Genomic DNA, 14,610 nt, shown 5'->3' with positions numbered 1-14,610 from the left:
AAACACATATTCCATTCCACATGTTTCCAGTGGTAAAAAAATGAATGTCCAGGGGCAAAACGTTTTAGCAGAATGCACACTAGCTATGGGATTCCCATAGGTGGCTCAGTGGTAAAGAATCTGCCTGCCACTGCAGGAGACACAGGTTCGATCCCTGGGTTGGGAAGATCCCCTGGGGGAGGAAATGGCACCCCACTCCAGTATTCTTGCCTGGAGAATCCCATGGACAGAGAAGCCTGGTGGGCTACAGTCCATGGGGTTGCAAAGAGTGGGACATGACTGAGAGACTGAGCACGCATGCGTACTGGCCATGAGTTAAGGAAGCTGTGAGCAGGGAGTAGTTTGGAAGGGGAAGGACTGGAGAGCCTCAAATATCCACAGATGTGCCTAAGAGAACATTATACCCAGTAATATTTTTTTTAAATAGGGAGGAGCGGGTTCACATACTACTTTATGGTTAAAAGTTAATAATTAAAATTACTAAGTTATGGTTATATCATACAATGGAATAAATTCTTTGTGACCATAAAAATAGTTTCCCCGTGCACGGATAGAATATTCTTCAAGATGCACGCACACACGCAATAGTGTTGTGATCAAATTGAACACATTTACATATACGCACATTCTCGCATAAAGCTGTGAATGCAGAGGAGACCAGGTTGCTGGTAACATGAGTTATCTCTGGCGACACGACAGCAGTATTTCTGACACAGTCGTCTGAGTGACGGACATCTTGGCTGTATGCCTTTTCACACTCTTTTAAGTTTGAAAATTTTAAATTTGGTACACGTACAAGAACGTACAAAACATAAACGTGCAATTTAAGGAATGACACCTGAATAACCATCAACACAGGAAGAAGTGGAAGATTCTTAGCACCAAAGACGCCCTTCACGCGTTCCATCTCGGCTTCTCCTTCCTTCAGCCACCTGCTTCCACAATCTCTAATTCTGTGCATTGTTTAAAAACAGCTCCATCAGCTAAATACGTTGCTTAGTATTGCTGCTCGTGGAATGGTATGACTTGACTTTCCTTCCCTTGCTCCTTTAAGCCTGTGAGAGTCAACACGTCACTGCAGGCAGCCGTGGCTCGTTCACTGTCGCCCCGTGAATATATTCACACTTCATCTACACCTTCACTGCCGACGGGTGATCTCCAATTTGTAATCATGAGCGATGTCGCTATGAACATTCTTGCACAGGTTTCCTGATTCATATGTGTAAGTTTCTCTATGCCCAGAATCTGCATCTTACTAATAACAAAATCCCCCGGTGAGTCTCATGCATGGTAACTTTGAGAAATGTAGTGTGGGAGGAATTTCCTAGGAAATGCTAAACTCTCCTTCAATGTGGCCGTACTAATTTATATCCCTAGCAGCATATATGGGATATATAGCATACACAGCTGAGCCACTGGGCTTTCCTGGTGGCTCAGCTGGTAAAGAATCCGCCTGCAATGCAGGAGACCTAGGTTTGATCTCTGGGTTGGGAAGATTCCCTGGAGAAGGGAAAGGCTACCCACTCCAGTATTCTGGCCTGGAGAATTCCATGGACTGTACAGTCCATGGGGTCGCAAAGAGTCCAGACACGACTGAGCAACTTCACTTCACTTTGTCAGAATATATAACTTTTTAAATTAAAATTAAAAAAAAAAAAAGTAGAAGCTAGTTAAATAGTCACCAGTGCTAAGTTGCTTCAGTCGTGTCTGACTCCCAACTCCTTGCGACACTATGGACCATAGGCTGCCAGGCTCCTCTGTCCGTGGGACTCTCCAGGCAAGAATCCTGGAGTGGGTTGCCATTGCCTCCTCCACGATGTAGGGATTGAACCTACATCTCTGGCATCTCCTGCATCAGCAGGTGGATTCTTTGCCTCTAGCGCCACCTGGGCAGCCCGCAGTCACTGGAACACAGTCTTAGCTGAAAATGGAAATAACCATGATACAGATCCTCAGTCCCTCCCCCCTTTCCTTTCTCCTCCGTCACTCCAGCCCCTCCCCGGCATGGACTAGAGTTTGAAACGATGAGCATGAAGTACTGGAGGAGGATGCTGTGTACGCAACAATGTGGATCAGGACCTTTATGGTGGAAACGGCCTCCGACCCGCCGGCTGGCCCCACAGGTGGACGTTCCTGAAGGTAAAGGAACGTTTTCCCAGAACAAGCGTTCTGAACGTCTAGCTGTGCGGCTGGGTGTGGCAGGCCTGGACTCCTCAGTTATCCTACCTGCTCGTGAGAAAAACGCGTTTCCTGTTCCTTTCCGGTGACACTGAAATCACCCAGCCCACTGTCATCCTCAGACTCTGTTAGTGTCCACACATTAGGTCACACCGCACTCCTCTCACTCGCCAGCAAAGTGATGCTCAAAATTCTCCAAGCCCGGCTTCAGCAGTACATGAACCGAGAACTTCCAGATGTTCAAGCTGGATTTAGAAAAGGCGGAGGAACCAGAGATCAAATTGCCAACATCCGCTGGATCATCAAGAAAGCAAGGGAGTTCCAGAAAAACATCTACTTCTGCTTTATTGACTATACCAAAGCCTTTGACCGTGTGGATCACAACAAACTGGAAAATTCTTCAAGAGATGGGAATACCAGACCACCTGACCTGCCTCTTGAGAAACCTGTATGCGGGTCAAGAAGCAACAGTTAGAATTGGACATGGAACAACAGACTGGTTCCAAACTGGGAAAGGAGTATGTCAAGGCTGTATATTGTCACCCTGCTTAGAGTACATCATGAGAAACGCTGGGCTGGAAGAAGCACAAGCTGGAGTCAAGACTGCTGGGAGAAATATCAATAACCTCAGATATGCAGATGACACCACCCTTATGGCAGAAAGTGAAGAGGAACTAAAGAGCCTCTTGATGAAAGTGAAAGAGGAGAGTTAAAAAGCTGGCTTAAAGCTCAACATTCAGAAAATGAAGATCATGGCATCTGGTCCCATCACTTCATGGGAAATAGATGGGGAAACAGTGGAAACAGTGTCAGACTTTATTTTTCTGGGCTCCAAAATCACTGCAGATGGTGACTGAAGCCATGAAATTAAAAGATGCTTACTCCTTGGAAGAAAAGCTATGACCAACCTAGACAGCATATTAAAAAGCAGAGACATTACTTTGTCAACAAGGGTCCATCTAGTCAAAGCTATAGTTTTTCCAATAGTCCTGTATGGATGTGAGAGTTGGACTGTGAAGAAAGCTGAGCGCCAAAGAATTGATGCTTTTGAACTGTGGTGTTGGAGAAGACTCTTGAGAGTCCCTTGGACTGCAAGGAGATCCAACCAGTCCATCCTAAAGGAGATCAGTCCTGGATGTTCATTGGAAGGACGGATGTTGAAGCTGAAACTCCAATACTTTGGCCACCTGATGCGAAGAGCTGACTCATTTGAAAAGACCCTGATGCTGGGAGGGATTGGGGGCAGGAGGAGAAGGGGACAACAGAGGATGAGATGGTTGGATGGCGTCATCAGCTCGATGGACGTGAGTTTGAGCAAGCTCCGGGAGTTGGTGATGGACAGGGAGGTGTGACGGGCTACAGTCCATGGGGTCGCAGAGTCAGACATGACTGAGCGACTGAACTGAACTGAACTGATGTTATGGCGCACAGACTCCCTGGCTCTGACGTATTCTACTAGCACTTGTTCCAGAACCATTCATTTGTTTAACAAAAATTCATTTGGTTCCATCTGAGTGTGAGGTGCTGTATTGACCTCTAGGAATGCCACAGTAAGCCTTTGAGGAAGTCACAGAGTAGGCAAGAGGAAAAATAAGTAAACAGTTCCACACAGTAGGATAAAGACTCACACAGTGGCCAGGCAAAGCTTCACGTAGGAGGCAGACTCATAACCCCAGAAGTGTAGGAAGAGCAGGTCTTGGGCAGACAGAGAAATGAGGCAAAGAGGGAACAGACCGTGCAGAGATCAGCCACGGCACTTGCGAGAAACCTGTCTGGCTAGAGGCGGGTGGAATGCTGGAGCAGGAGGTGGGTAGGGAGGAGACACGAAGGCTTTGATGGCAACAGGGTGTAGTGAAACCAGCTCCTGTTTCTTCTTCCCCCCTCTCCCTATTAAACTGGGGCATTTCCAGAGCAGGTCCGAGGCCTGGTCTGGGAAGGTGACCTAACCTCCCCCACCCCGAGAAGCATCGGTAGTGGTGGCAGTGATGGCTGCGATGGTGCCAGTGATCACAGAGGCTCACGTGTGAGCATGTGTGAGCACATCTCACATGCATTATCTCACCCGAGTCCAGCTCTTCAGAGATGTGTGATTTTGAATGAGTCCCTTACCCTCCTCTCTTGAGAGTCCCTTGGACAGCAAGGAGATCCAACCAGTCCATCCTAAAGGAGATCTGTCCTGAGTGTTCATTGGAAGGGCTGATGCTGAAGCTGAAACTCCAATACTTTGGCCACCTGATGCAAAGAGCTGAATCATTTGAAAAGACCCTGATGCTGGGAAAGATTGAGGCCAGGAGGAGAAGGGGACGACAGAGGGTGATATGGTTGGATGGCATCACTGACTCGATGGACTTGCGTTTGAGTGAACTCTGGGAGTTGGTGATGGACAGGGAGGCCTGGCATGCTGCGGTTCATGGGGTTGCAAAGAGTCGGACATGACTGAGCAACTGAACTGAACTTAACCTCCTCAAGCCACAGTTTCCTCATCTGTAAAATGAGGTTGATAATTCTACCTAACTTGAATAGTTCTTCTGAGTATTAAAAGGGAAATATGTGTAAAGGGGTTGACAATAAAGAATCAAGTATATTAGTTATTATTATTATTATCGACAGCCATCTACCTACTACCCTTACACCATAATAACTTTAAAAACTACTTTAAAATGCAATAGATACTTTAAGTATTTTAAATAAAATACTTTAAAATACAAATTATAATCTATTGATTTTATTGAGTATCTACAAAGTGCCTGATTGGCTTGTCTTGGGTCATAAACCCATCCTTTAGCCAGGGGTTAGCAAGCTGTGGTCTGTGGACCAAAGCTCGCCCATTTGCATGTTTCTGTAAATCAGGTTTTATTGGAACATGGCTCCACTCATTTACATATTTATCTGTGGCTGATTCCTGAGTAATTCAAAGGGTAAAGAACCTGCCTGCAATGTGGGAGACCTGGGTTCGATCCCTGGGTCGGGAAGATCCCTGGAGGAGGGTATGGCAACCCACTCCAGTCTTCTTGCCTGGAGAATCCCATGGACAAAGGAGCCTGGCGGGCTACAGTTCATGGGGTCGCAAAGAGTCGGACATGACTAAGCAGCTTCATTTCACGTGGCTGCTCTTGTGCTAGAACTACAGAACTGAGGGGCTGCAGCAGAGATGATAAATATTTACTGTCAATTATTTCTGTGGAAACCAGCAACTCTTTCTGTTGCCTTATAGGATAAACTCACTGATTAACCTTTGCTATTGGACTGATAGCTTCGACCAAGGTCACAGGGTACTGTGATTGGCCCGGCATGGGACACATGCCCTCCCCGCAGGAAGGCCGGCCCTCACACACTGGAACCCGTTAAGCTCTCAGAAGGAAGGAGAATTCCCCTAGTGGCGGTAGGGGCATCTTTTTGTTTAAAGGAAGCAAGGTTTGCACTATTAGACCGAAAACATCCGAGCTGGCTTTTTAGCCAAGTGCAAGTGCTGAGTCTAAGCAACCACGTGTACATTGATACGGCCCCAAATTCTGCCCAACTGGCGTCCTCAGTAAAGACCAGTGACCACAGATCCCATCAGAGCTTCTCTCTTTGGGAGTGAATCAATTAGAGTTCATTGATTACAAGCAACAGAAACTGCTGGCCAACTGCTCCAGATCAGGAATTGACTGGCAGCGTGTGAGGGAGCTGAGAGCATAGCTCGGGCGACAGGGAGACAGGGAGACGGGCCAGAACGAGGTACCGAACGGGGCACGTCCGCTCGGCATGCTGCAGGGGTTCTGCGGTGCTGACGCTGGAAACCCCTAAGGCGGGCCCTGCTGCTCCCAGAGACTGCCGCTGCTGCCAGCACGCGCTGCTGAAGCCTCTGCGGAAATGCCGCTCTTGTGAGTGAGCTCTGAGACCTCCTCTGGTTCGCACTGGCCTTCCCAGGTGCTGTGAGTGGTAAAGACCCCGCCTGCCGGTGCAGGAGACATGAGAGACGTGGGTTCGATCCCTGGCTTGGGAAGATCCCCTGGAGAAGGGAAAGGCTACCCACTCCAGCATTCTGTCCTGGAGAATGCCGTGGACTGTATAGTCCACGGGGCCGCAAAGAGCTGGACACGACTGAGCATTTTCACATGTGTTAGGTACCTAACATACATTACTTTTTGTTTTTCTTTTTAAATTGAAGTATGGTTGCTTTACAATATTATGTGAGTCTCAGGTATACAGTATAGTGATTCAGTAGTTTCGTAGGTTATATTCCATTATAGGTTATTATAAGATAATGGAGATGGCTATACCGTTTATCCTTGCTGCCTGTTTTACATGTAGTGTGTGTATCTGTTAATCGCACACTCCTAATTTGTCCCCTTTCTCTTCTCCCCTTTGCTAATTTTCTGTACCTTAACATGCATTATTCTATTTAACATGCATTATTTTATTTAACTCTTCTTTACAGTACTATAAGGCAGGCATGGTTATTACCTCAATTATACAGAAGACGAAACTGAGGTTCAGAGAGGTTACGTCACTTGTCTGGGCCATTTTCATTCTCTGGGATGATACGGAGCTGGGATTCTAACCCACATTGATCTGACTCCAGAGCCTTTCTTCCTAACCACTGCCATCCATGTTCCACTTCTCCACGGGTCTGCTGTACAACCCAGGCTTGTGAGGGCTTTGAATGATATCCACGTGCACTTCATAGAACCAGCTCTAACAAACTGCTTCAAAGAGCCCACTTTTTTTTTTTTTTTTTTTACCCCTAGTGGCTCAGATGGTAAAGAATCCGCCTGCAATGCAGAGACCTGGGTTCGATCCCTGGGTTGGGAAGATCTCCTGGAGGAGGAAATGGCAGCCCACTCCAGTATTCTTGCCTGGAGAATTCCATGGGCAGAGGAGCCTGGCGGCCACAGTCCATAGCATTGCAGAGTCAGACACGACGGAAGTGACTTAGCATGCACTCCTGCTGTCTACACTGGATTAGGTGGAAAGGTCTGTAAAGATGATTGCCAACTTACTAACTTGCAAGAACTTTTAATACTGAAAAAATTTTAAATTCTCGTGGATCCTTCAACATAAAAATCTTTCAAATCAACCTGAACTCTGCTGATCTTTCTGAAGACACATAGTAACTTAGAGTCAGGTAGAAGTGAATGGAACCCTCTTTAAGAAAAGGTTTAAACTGTCTTAAAAGCTGAAGCATCTCCAGCGCTTTGTCCCTCTCATGTATCTTCTGGAATGCGCTGAGTCTCAGAGCCAGCAGGGAAAATGCTACTTCGAACCAAAGACGCCCACAGGGAGACTAACAGGTCTTGGGCAGACCAAGTGGGGAGTCCTCTGGGCAGTTTTCTTTCCCTTTCTGAAAAAAGGGAACTGACAAAAATTAAAAAAAAAAAAAAAAAAGGAAAAGGAGGTAAGATGTGAAGAAGAGACCAGCTGGATTTGCATTCACAGTTTATAAGGACAAATACTTTTTTCATCATACTTGTGTTGAAAGTGACTTTAAAGTGGTATTGTAGGGAAAACTTTGTCTTATTCAGGTAAATGCTAAACGCGGGCTACGCAATTCAGTAGACAATCGTAAATTGAGGACGTTCACAAATAGTCTCCTGTGTTAGCTTTTGCTGTGTCACAACCTCAAAATCTCCATGGCTTTTGACAACAAATCTTTATGTTCTTTTTCACGGATCTGGGAGTCACTGTGGCTCTGTTGGGTTAGGTTCAGGTCAACTCCATGTGGCTGCTCGTTTTTCCTTGGGTCTTTATCTACACGGGGCATGTTCTTCTCGTGACGGGTCACGAGAGAGTGACAGGAAGAGCCAAGCTGTACAGGCACAGTGAGAACCCCTCTTCCCATCGGCTTCATTGGCCAGAGCAAATCACAAAGCTTCGCCCAGAGCCAACGGGGCCAGGCAGCCACTCTACCCACCACGATACCAACGGGCGACAGTGGGTAAGGATGACTCAGTCCCAGGGAGGGGGGGGCCGGGATGGAAATAGAAATCTAATCCACTATGCCTACTAACATTGGAAATAGGAATACAGTCACACGGCGGAGAATGAACAGATAAAGATGATACATTTATAGTAATAGCACATTTATCTTTAAAACTCAAAACTCAAACTCCATCAGCTCTGTGGCGTGTGACTTGTTATTTTTCTTGGAAGACAGACCGGTGGGATATGAAACTCTGACCTTTGCCCTATGTTGTGTTGCTGTCTTCCATCTCTAGGGCAAAGCATTAGGCGTTATTTTACAGCTTCTGGGCTTGGGCTTCCCTTGGAATGGGTGCTAAGGGCGTGTTGGAAGCTACTTAGACCTGCTCTCCCGTCCTAATCAGCAGCAGTGCCGCCTCACTCTGTCCCAGACTGGATAATGGACCACACGGTCTCTATATACATGATATAAATGTGGTATTGCTTCTCTAGAAATAAACAACTCTCCCAGGAGCTAACATTCCCCGAGGAGCACCATTTGCTTATTTACTTTTTTGGCCTTTTCCTTTTGGAAGAATGCTAACAGGCTTATATTTTACTCTCTTGGATCAAACACAGATCTTATTCTGTGTGTGAGAAGCTCAGAGCAAAGATTCTACCTTTGAATTTCCCAAATTATAGCTGTGAACCAACATGCAACAAAACACATCTGTCACTCACATCTGGGGGCGGGGGCGGCAGGCACACCAGCAACGACTTCCCAGTCCATTTAATATTCCAGGGAGGTCCAGGGGTGGGTGGGAGTAGAGAAGAATCCCAGATTTACCAGACTGGATGAAGGTCGTGACCAGAGAAAACATGCTGATTCGAATGGGGGTAGGTGATTTGAGTGTGGGCTGTTGGTTGAAACATTACAAGGGAATTTGCTGTGTGACCTTGGGCGGGTTTCTTACCTTTTCTGAGCCTTTGATTCTTTAGTATTTCCCATGTTGTCTGGATCAGAAAAATAGTCCACGGTGCTATTTCTAAAACACAGATTCTCAGGCCCCCTCACAGGTGCTCTGTATTGGTATTCCCAGAGCTGGGCTGTGGCTGTGGGCCTTTTTAACAAGGTTTCCAGGTGATTCTTACACCAGGCAAGTTGGGAAACATCTGTTTCTGCACAATGTGGGTAATAATTGTGCCTCCCTTGTGGGCTGTTAGGAGGCTGAGATAACTGCGTTCAGCATTTAGCACCACATTGGACAGAGGAGCCTGGTGGGCTACAGTCCATGGGGTTGCAGAGTCGGACATGACTGAAGTGACTTAGCGTGCATGCGTGCATGGCACATCCTGAGTCAGTAAATGTTAGCTTCTTATCACTGAAAATCACTGTTGCTATTTACCTAATAAAAATTGTTATGTGCCTCCTCTGTGCAGGTGTACTAGGGCAAGGGTTGGCAAACTATGGCCCAACACACCTGTTTTCGTGTGGTCTGTGAGTCAAGAATGGTTTTCACATTTTAAAAAAATGGTTGGAAAAAAAAAAAGAAAAATAATAGTTTGTGACACTTGAAAACTATATGAAATTCAGATGTCAATGTCCATAAATAAAGTTTTATTGGAACACAACCATACCCTCTCCTTCACTGTTGTCTCTGGTTTACAGAAGTTTGCTAAACCCTGCTCCATAGCAAGGGCCTTTAGTTGGGGTTCTTGTGTTTGGGAATATAAAAGATTTCTCAAGAGGTGTGTGGGCATGACTGAGGAAATCAGTTCTCAGACCCTCCAATTCTAAGTGTACATTTCCCTAAAACTGATCATCTAAGAACACACCCAGAAGGTGACTGATGGTGCCGAGGTCGAGAGAGTAAGTGCTCCACTGGGAAGGAAATCTCAGGTGGTTTTCAGTTCTTTGCTTTTAACAAAATTGACCCAATTAATTATGATTGATTGTTGTATGATTTTCTGGCATTTAACTCAGAAGGAATTTAAATAATTGAGAAGCATTGCTGAAACAACACACTTTCTATGTCCACATCCTTAGTTATGTGACTGAGACTTCTCAGGGTTTATTTACATCAATAAAAAAGAAAACTGATTCTGGCAGCTGATAAAAACTTTTAAATAATGGTCATCACAGATATATAAGCTGATTAAAAACTAGGCTTGTCTGTAAATTTTAAAAATTTTAATTATCAAAACATGTTAACAACATAACAACAACAAAAAGTTGTTTCTAATGATAATTTGATGTAAAGAAATGTTTAAAGCTTGGAGCCCTATGGTCAAAGGGAATAAAAAATGTGTTTCAATTTATAGAACCATAATTTTTTTGCTGAGTATTTGGATGAAATGATTCGTTTCAGATCTGGAAGTCTCAGAGACTGGTTCTTTCAATCTGATTGGCTGAGATGAGAGACTTCCCGACTTTTCTCCCCAGCAACACTGCCATTCTGTCTCAGTTTTGCAGGTCACTGGATCAGATCAGTATCAAACTTTTCATCTCCATGAGAACAGATTTTAAAGACGACTTAAAAGAACCCTCTGTCCAAAGGTATTATTCCTCTGCCAGGACAAAAGAAATACCAACCTATGTGACCTTTTTGAGGAATATACTCAGGAGATTAATGGAATAAGGATAAAAATCAGAGTAAAGACATGAAATACAGGAAAAAGAGTATAAGGCACTATGGTGAATAATGAACGTTGTAACTTTTATTATATCTCAGTGGATGAAGGAAATGGCACCCCATGCCAGTGTTCTTGCCTGGAGAATCCCAGGGCCGGGGGAGCCTGGTGGGCTGTCGTCTATGGGGTCACGCAGAGTTGGACACGACTGAAGCGACTTAGCAGCAGCAGCAGTGGGTGATGGTAATTTGGGAATTGTAACCTAGGGACATTTTGTAGGGTAAAATTTAACAAAAGCCTGGAAGTAAACAATCCAGAAGCTATCTCAGCAAAACCCAGGATCTGGGGAGGGGGGTGTAGAAAGAGATGTGGTCCGACAGTCTGCTCTTAGGAGGACGCAGATTCTTAATGAAAGGTTGGTGCCTGGTGAATATTTATATTTGATATAACAGTAGAGGAAGCAATTTAAGAATAATCACTAAAGTTTAGAAAGTAACTATTAGCAGAATGGAGACATATTTAAGAACTATTGAGAACAAAGTGAAAAGCTAGAAAGGGAAAAGAAGAAAATCACAAAGTTTAATAAGTGGTAAATATTAAATAAGACAGAAATGAATAATACTAGGAATATGTTACTATGATAAATGCAAACAGTTTGAATTCTCCAACCAAAGACAAAGAGATGCTATTAAAGAAAGATATTAAACCACAGAGTGGGCAAAGATGATCTGAGCAAATATAATAAAATATAAAATAAGTCTTAGAATATTGTCACAAAATGAAGTATAATTTAAGGCCAAAAGCTTTCAAATGGAAAGATCAGACATAACGGATAAATTGTAAAATTGACAAAGAACACATCACAGCCACAAAATTATATGCATCAAACAACATGTGACAAAATAGAATAAAACATAGCAATACAAGAAAAGCTTGATAAAAAAACATAATGATAGTGAAAGGTTTAAAAATACTTATTTCAAAGTTTACCAAATAGACAAAAACTGAGGGATTCAGAAAATCTGAATAACAAAATCAACATGCTTAATTCATAGATCTCCATCATACATTTACAAAAATTGGTCATGTGCATGGCCATAAAGAAAACTAATAAATTACCAAAAGCACATATTTTACAGGTCATATTCTCAGATCAAAACATTAATATCAAAACCCAAAATGTAGTTTCACAAATTGTACTTACTTAAAAAAATAAGAAATAAACCTCTTGGGTTTTATCCCCCTGACTCACCAAACCAACCAACCAACCCTGAAACTGGAATAACAAAGAATCAGAAATTTTTGAAAAGACACTTCATATAAAAATCTGTAGAGATATGGATGTCAAGAAAATTTCTGAAAGACTTGGAAATAGGCAAAGATTACTGGCTGGTCCTGAGAGATCCCAGGCCTGGGATTCCCTAATTCTATAGGGGTCAACGCCTGTCAGTGTTTTTGAGATATTTCACAACTTTGTGAGTTACAGAAACATACGATAATGCAAAAAACATGTAAGAATGCAAACAGACTTTGTGGGTGGAATGCAGCTGGTGGTTGCCCTGTAGACATTGATCAATTTTGCATCTGTCTGTGAACTCACTTCAGTATTCCTGATTGCCTGTTTAAGTGTTCATTCATTGAATTCTCCTTGGAACCTGTTGTAACATCTTACTGACTCCTTCATTACTTAATGAATTAAATAAAATTGCTAATGCCTGTTCACTTTATATTTGTATGACAGTCATGATTTTAAAACTTTGAAAAAAATGATCTTTAAGTCATACTGGAAAATATATAGGTTTAAATGCTTTTACTATTAAAGGCTGAAAATAAGGCTGAACTTAATACAGGAAATTAGAATAATAAAATAAACTGAAAGAAAAACAGGGGAAAGAATTAATAAAGACAATACTGAAATAAAGATAAATGCTTAAGTGAATAAAATGGAGGAGGAGTAGAGAAAGAATAAATAAAAGCAAAAGCTTTACTTTTACATAAACAAGATAAACTCTTGGCAGACTACCTAAGGAGAAAACTGAAAATACCAAAAACAAACAAGCAAACAAACAGAACCCAAAAAACCCAAACCCAATAACGACAACAAAAGCAAAAGTCAGACAAAAAACCCCAAAAACCTTTCACAAAACCCCACAAACAAACAAACCAAAAAAGGTAATCAGAAAGCTGTTAGACCAAAAAAATACTGAAGATTCTAAATAATTTTAAGAGACTAAGTGGAATTACATAGTACAGATTTGAAAATTTAGAGTGAAATGAATGTTTTTTTTTTCCTTTTGCAAAGTCCATAGTACCAAAATATATCAGGTTGAGATATAAAATCCAAATAGAACATTACAGAAAAAAATTGGAAAGTTTCACAGGAATGTACAGTGAAAAAGGGTATCCATGTGACAGACACGGGGTTCATGTCCCAGGTGCCCAACAACCCAAGGAGAAAAATGAGAGAGTGTGAGTTTAAAGTTCATAGGTAAGAAAAATGCAAATAATCAGAAGCCTACGCGGAGGCATCAGGGAGAGGCAGACCAAAGCACAAACTCGGGGAATGCAGAGTCCTGATTGCCATTTTCACACGTCAGATCGACTAAACCTCAAAAGATCAGTAACACCCGAGGTTGGTGATGGCCGGGGCTCATATCCCAGTGAGACTATCATTTTGAAAAAGTCATCTGAATCTACGCAAATGCAAACTACAGAAACTCACTGACACTCACTCTGAGAAATCTAACCTACAGAAAGAAAAGAAAGCACAAACGAACACGAGGGATTATGCAAGACATTTACTATGGCAGTTTGTGATGGGAGACAAACCCCCAAACAACCCAAATATCCACGAATGTGGAGGTAGGTGTTTACAACATGGTAATTCACACTCTACCTTTTGCTTAAAAACAGTTAGGTGTTGCTGTCCTGACACACGGTACTGTTAGTAAGTGGGACAGTAAGAGCCAGGTAGAAGGAAATGTACACAGTGTGACACTACAAAAATAAGGAACGACCTTTACTGGGCTCAGACAGTAAAGTATCTGGAGATCTGGGTTCGATTCCCCGGTGGGGAAGATCCCCTGGAGTAGGGAATGGCAACCCCCTTCAGTATTCTTGCCTGGAGAATCCCATGGACAGAGGAGCCTGGTGGGCTACAGTCCATGGGGTCACACAGAGTCAGACACGACTGAACGCCTAACACTTTCATTTTTCACAGCAGAGAGAAATGTAGACAGTGCCATACTACAAAAATAAGGACAAACCTCTCCTGGTTAGAGAACTCACTTACCTTGGGTGGGGTAAGAACAGGCTGGAGGTCATGGTCTTGATTTTTGTTCAGCTCTATATATAGTTTGTCATGAAGAACAAGTTTTCCTGTTGTAGTTTGTTAAAAAAATCCAAATATGCACGTGTGTGTATGTGCATGTATGTGTATGTGCCTTACATGTATAAATGGAGAGCCGCAGCTCTGTGGAGATATAATGGTATGAAGACAAGTACAGTATATAAAGAGAAACCAGCGTGCTCAATTCAACCCCGGCTCTGCAACCGGAGCAGGAAACACACACGAGCACAGAAAATAGAGATGAGAAGAAAGTACAGCAAAATGGTCACAATTTTTACATCTGGGAGTAAAAATTGTGTCTTTGAATTTTTCTTAATATATATGCAAATGGTCCCCAATTTATACGATGGCTCAACTTACAATTTTTTAACTTTTTGATGGTACGAAAGCAATATGCATTCAATGGAACCGTACTTTGAATTTCGCTCTTTTCCTGGCTAGCACTCTGCAGTCTGACCATCTCTCCCAATGCTGGGCAGTGGCAGTGACTCAGCCGTGGGATCCCACAGATGAACAGTGGTATACCTACAGCCATTCTGTATCCCTACATCCCATGACTGTCAGTTTCT

The 14,610-nt window shown here is 43.2% G+C and overlaps 1 protein-coding gene across 4 annotated transcripts in view; it reads right to left on the bottom strand.

The window, feature by feature from the left end:
* The window catches only part of ZFP64 (ZFP64 zinc finger protein), a 75,587-nt gene that overhangs the window by 25,018 nt on the left and 35,959 nt on the right, over nt 1-14,610 (bottom strand). The window contains exon 1 of one of the 4 annotated variants that reach the window (XM_086331318.1): nt 9,036-9,175. The exons of the other annotated variants lie outside the window; for them this stretch is intronic. The gene's annotated coding sequence lies outside the window, so the exon portion shown is untranslated. Of the gene's footprint in view, nt 1-9,035; nt 9,176-14,610 lie in introns of those variants that run through there. 4 annotated transcript variants of the gene reach the window in all.

Source organism: Bos grunniens, chromosome 13 (assembly GCF_055505025.1).
Source record: "Bos grunniens cultivar Pamir isolate PY7600 chromosome 13, Bosgru_T2T1.0, whole genome shotgun sequence".
Classification (NCBI taxonomy): Eukaryota; Metazoa; Chordata; class Mammalia; order Artiodactyla; family Bovidae; genus Bos; species Bos grunniens.
The sequence above is the reverse complement of the archived record's forward strand: the minus strand, read 5'-3'. Positions and strand labels throughout refer to the sequence as shown.